The following is a 5401-nucleotide window of genomic DNA, read 5'->3' on the forward strand; positions in this document are numbered from 1 at the left end:
GGAGAGACAGGTCCTTGGAGAGGGACATCATGCTTGGTAGGGTGGAGGGACAGCGCAGGAGGGGAAGACCCTCTATGAGGTGGATTGATTCCATGACTGGGTAATCGGGATGGGTGTGTCAGAGGCAATGCGATTGGCACAGGTTAGAGCAGGGTTTAGGGCTGTTGTACACAGGGTCGCTATGAGTCTCAAGCAACTAGACGGCACATAACAACAACAACAACATGCCCAAAGTATGTGATAGGAAGCTTCGCCATCCATGCTTCCAAGGAGCAATCTGGCTTTACCTTCTCCAAGACACAGCTGTTTGTTCTTTTGGCAGTCCACGGCATCTTCAATACTCTCCTCTAACACCATAATTCAAAGACATCAAATTTTCTTCTGTTACCCCTATTCGTTTTCCAGCTCTCATACATAGCAAGGGACAGAAAAGACCATGGTCTGAATCATTCACACCTTAGTCCTCACACTAACTAATCATTTCTTCTCAGTAATTTGAGGAGGTCCCTGACTACAGACTTCCCAGTACAGTACATCTGATCTTCTGAGTGTTGGTACTAAGTGTACCAACACTGATTTTGGAACCAATTAAGATGAAATCACGGACAGTTTCAGTCCTTTCTCCATCTATCATGATGTTGCCTTCCTGTCCAGTGGTTAAGAATCTTTGTTTTCTTGACTTGGAGGTACAATCCATATAGAAGGCTGCAGTGTTTGCTCTTCTGCAGCAAGAATAATCAATCTTTAAATATTGCAGCCAGGAAAAGGGAAACCCTTTCAAGCTGTTCTGCTCTGTAACAGAGGGTTCACCATGGGTTAGAATCAGCAGCAATAGGCTTGACTTTTGGCTTCTTTGACTTAGGATGATGCTTTCGCGGTTCATCCGTTTGTAATGTGATAGTCCACTGTTTGATATATCAGATATGCTGTGTACTGCCAAAAGATTAATGAGCTCTGCCTTGGAGAAGAATAGCTAGAATACTCGGCCATGCTGTTAGGTGGAGAGAGGGTGTTCTACCTACCTACTTCATGCTGCTTAGACAGAAGTAGCCACTTGGAGTGCTGGCCCTGGCACTACGAGATGTGGGGGAAGGTACTTACTTGCTTCGGCCTCTGTGGTCCAGATGTTCCTTGGAGGCCTTCTTCATGTGTTTTGTCATTCACCGTCAAGAAGCTCACTCCTGCCAGTTCTTTCTTGGTGAGAATCCTCTTTTGGCCAGGTCTCTCTTTTATCTCTGAAAAGTGTTACAGACCACATCCTAGGCAGTCTCGGTGATGAGTTTAAGGGGTGCTGCATTCCATCCCCAATAGTTCCATACCTGTTTGACTTTATCAGACGACAGGGTGTCATTACGTAGCTTCCATATTATATCATTGCAGCATGTTTTGGGGGCACACAAGTCAATCCCTAACATATGGTGATGTACAGAGTTATCAGAAAATAGGAGGACACTCAACAAAATGGATTGAAGGCATTATTTGTGGTAGAATATGTTCAGGAAGAAAGGACCCTCCTTTGTCACACAGCTCCAGCCTTGGTCTTGACCTGATGGATCCATCTCATCCTGCCCGGGCGCGGCAGTCTTGTTCTGATCTCCACTGTCACACTGCATTGTGTATGCCCTGTCCCATCTCCTACAGCCTTTGAATTCTGTGTCACTGGTGTCTGTCAATGCAGGAGGCTGCTCCAGTCCTCTAGACCTTTCTGAGTGCTCCACAAACAACCACACTGCCGCTTCGAAGATAATCCTTCCTTCACCAGGGAGTGGCCTAAGGAGCTAGCTCACTGTGGCACAGAGGAGCCAGGGAACAGCACAGTAGTTTGAACTCACAGCTATTCTGCAGAGGAAAGATGTCAGTCTGTCCTGCAAAGATCTACAGCCTCGAGACCCTGTGGACAGTCTGCCGTGTCCTAGTGTGGCTGAGTCTGGACCAGCACAGTGGCAATAGGTGTTGGTTCTTCTGGTTTTGCTTTAAAGCTGGCCTTGTAGTGCATTTGTTGATGTATGGTTTGGAGTTTTGTTTGTTTGTTGAGATCAGACTGTTTTATTCAGAGCTTTCAGAGGAAGAGCCAAGGAGGCGGGAAGACAAGGTTAAACAGTGGCGATCTGGCGAGGATCATCCTTTGGAAACACTCAATGTATGGTTTGTTGTTGTTATTGTGTTGTCGAGTCAGCTACAACTCAAAGCAACCCTATGCACCATAGCTCTGAACCTGGCCCTGTCCTGAGCCAATTTCAGAGTCCCTGACACACGTACCCTCTTTACTCCTGTTACTGTGTCAGTCCCTCTCATCTGAGGGCTATGTGATCTGGAGAACTGAGGGTGCAGAACTAGGAGGGGTTGTGTGTTCTCTTGTACTTAAAGGGTCACTTGAGTTGGGGCTACCTCAAAGGTTCCAGAAAACAAGATATTTCTCATGAATTGGATAGTATAATATTTGGGGTTTGTGGGGGAGAGTTAGTTTTTGTTCTGGCTTATTTTAGTCAGCATCATGGTCTCAAGGCAAGTGCGAGGGTGCCATGTCTTCCTGAGTAATCCTCTGTAGCATGGACTCCCCACATTCCGTTTGCCCAGACACGGGCCTGGTTTCTCTTCATGGCTGTTAATAAGCAGTGCTGCGTGAGCATTGGGTTGCAGGTCTCTTCTGCCTGGTCATTATCAAATGTGTGGTCACTAGTTTGAGTCAAGACATTGCATGGGCTCGAAGCCTGATGGCCTGTCCAGGTCTAGGGAACTTACCTTGATCTTTGTTGGCTAAATGAGAACAGACATTCTCTATTCTCTCTCTTTCATTCAATATGCGCTGGGTGGGTGTTGCTTTCCGTGTCAGTGAGACTGGAATCGACTGAGAGATTGCAGGTGACTTTAGAGACTCAGTTGATGTCTCTGAATGCTCATTTGCATTTTTCTGTGCTGCTTGTCAACTGTAATTTGTTTGAATAGAAATTCTCTTAACATGTTTCAGTTTCATAAGGAGTGTAAGTTAAATACGTTTTTAAAATTTATACATTGCAAACTTTGTATTTCAATCATGAAGTCACAAAAGGTAGTCAGCACTGTTCTGGATGGACGAAACCCTGATTACAGAACATATGATGGGGTGGTCTGTCTCTATTAGAATCCACAGTTGTGTGAAACAAATGGGCAGGCTCCTGCCTTAAAGAGTTAGTACTTAGTATGCCCGATCCTGCCTGACCTAGCCTCTGCACACCTGAAGTACCATCCTGGTCTCTAGTGGCTCCAGTGGAGGGAGACCTGCTCACCTGGGTGTGGACCCACCCATGCTGCCCAGGACAGGTACAGTAGGCATTGGTTAATAGCTGCCCCTCGAAGATAGAGGGCCCCCCAAGCAGGAGTGACCTACCCCAGGAGTAGCCAATGGAATCAGGAGAACCTTTTCATACAGGATAGTGAACCTCAAGGCACAGCAGGATTGGAGTGCCCTGGATATTGAGGTAACCATGTTCCAGACGGCTGGGGTCACTTATCTGAGAGCCTGAGGGTTTTGTGGAGAGCAGCCTGGAGGAGACATATTTGTTGGCTGGTGAGGGACCAGAAAAACCCAGGCCATTGAGTTGATGGCCCTCCATCGTGTTTCCAAGACTGTAAATCGTAATGGGAAGCAATTGCTCATCTTGCTCTTGAGGAGTGCCTGGTGGATTTGAACTGCTCACCTTTCAGTTAGCAGCCATACTTGTCACATAAAATACCACTAGACCTTCTGATGAGGGAGAGCCCTCCACAACTCTGATAGAGATGAGAGACTCTGAGAGGCCAGCACCATAGCATCAAAGTCAGCAGGTCTTGCCTACACAGTTCAGGGAGAGGAGGAGGAGTGTGACTTTGACTTTAGTATGGTGGCCGAATGGGGAGCACGGGAGGGCCAGTAAAGAGAAAATGGGCTTCAGTGGATGAGCTGCTACTGATGCCATAACTGAGTCAGCCTCACTGAGGTGCTCCAGAGATTTGGGTGGAGTAGGGAAGATGCTGTGAGGACAGAAAAGATTTTGCCAGCTCACAGCTTGGGGCTCCATCATCTTTCTGAGTGGGATCCCTGACCTCAGCATGGACTGTATACCCATGAGACACAAGACAGCGAGCCCCTCTCTCTCTGCAGCTGAACCAGCAACTTCAGTGGAACTTGAGGAACTTGAGGGTCTGGGAGTTTTCCAGTCTTCGGAGTGGTGTGAGTTTCCCTCCCAGCTGCTGAATTAGTCCTCACCAAACAAACAGCACATAAAGTGTGAAGTGCATCCTCAGACAACAACAGCCCAGACCCACCTTCCCACCTCAAGCCGAATAACCCAGTGTTTCATATGTTGTTTCTAAATTTAATCCTGTTTTCTTTTATCAGTGACTTTTCTCTATATTTTTATTCATTCATATTCTGTGTTTAGGGGACATGGCACTGTCTTAAGCCAGTGCTTCATTCATTATACCGCATTTTCAGAAACCTTCCAGACACCTTGTCACACTCTGGTTGATATTTTCTCTCTGACATTTCCTTAGCATTGTCTGCTCCAACAGTATCCAAGCTGCATGTTTGCTCAGAAATTCTAGAATTAGAGGCAAAAGCAGTGTCTGGATGTGTTAGTCTGAGTGGAGTTTATACCATTCAAGGACTCATACACAGTAGTTGACATGTTTTGGCCATTGTGCAGTACGTATTTTACGTACATCTTATTGAAGGAGCCTTGGTGACATAACTTTGTGTGGGTTAGAATTTGACCACTAGCTGAAAAATCAGTTGTTGGAATCCACATCCAGTCCGTGGGAGAAAGACTCATAAAGACCGAGGCCTTAAGAGGTCTGTGACCAGTTGTGCTCTGACCTGTAGTGTCTGATTAGGAGCTGACCAGTATTGGTTTTGTTGTTGTTGCTAAGTGCCACGAGGTACTCCAACTCATCAGTGGCCGTGTGGAACATAGTGAAACCCGGCCGTCCTCATAATAATTGCTGGCATCTTTATCTAAACTGGACAGCCATGAGACATGAGGCTTTGTTGCTGTTTTGTAGGCTAGCTAGTTGGAGCTCAGAGAAGTTCAGGAGCTTGGCCATCCTTAGTGCCTTGAGGATCCAGGAAACACTTGAATTGCTGGTGATTGTGACCAGGCTTCCTTCTGGAAGAGGAATTCACCTCTTCCAAAGGGTGGCAGTGTGTGACTCGAGGACCCCTTTGAGGCTGGAAGCTTTGCCTTCTGTCACAGGATGCTCACTCACCCCACTTGTTTCTCCCTAGGTTGGCCTGCGATGAGAGTGCCTGGTCTACCTGTCAAGGACATCTCCTTGGGGCTCCTGTGAATCTGTGGGATGTTGCTGCGTGTTTTCGTCTGATGGAGCATTAGCTAGATCTGGAACACCTATCGCTGCCCTGGACAACACAAGACTGCCATTCACA

Source organism: Elephantulus edwardii, unplaced genomic scaffold, assembly GCF_000299155.1.
Source record: "Elephantulus edwardii isolate Elephantulus edwardi_28Jun2011 unplaced genomic scaffold, EleEdw1.0 scaffold00055, whole genome shotgun sequence".
In the NCBI taxonomy this organism is placed as follows: domain Eukaryota; kingdom Metazoa; phylum Chordata; class Mammalia; order Macroscelidea; family Macroscelididae; genus Elephantulus; species Elephantulus edwardii.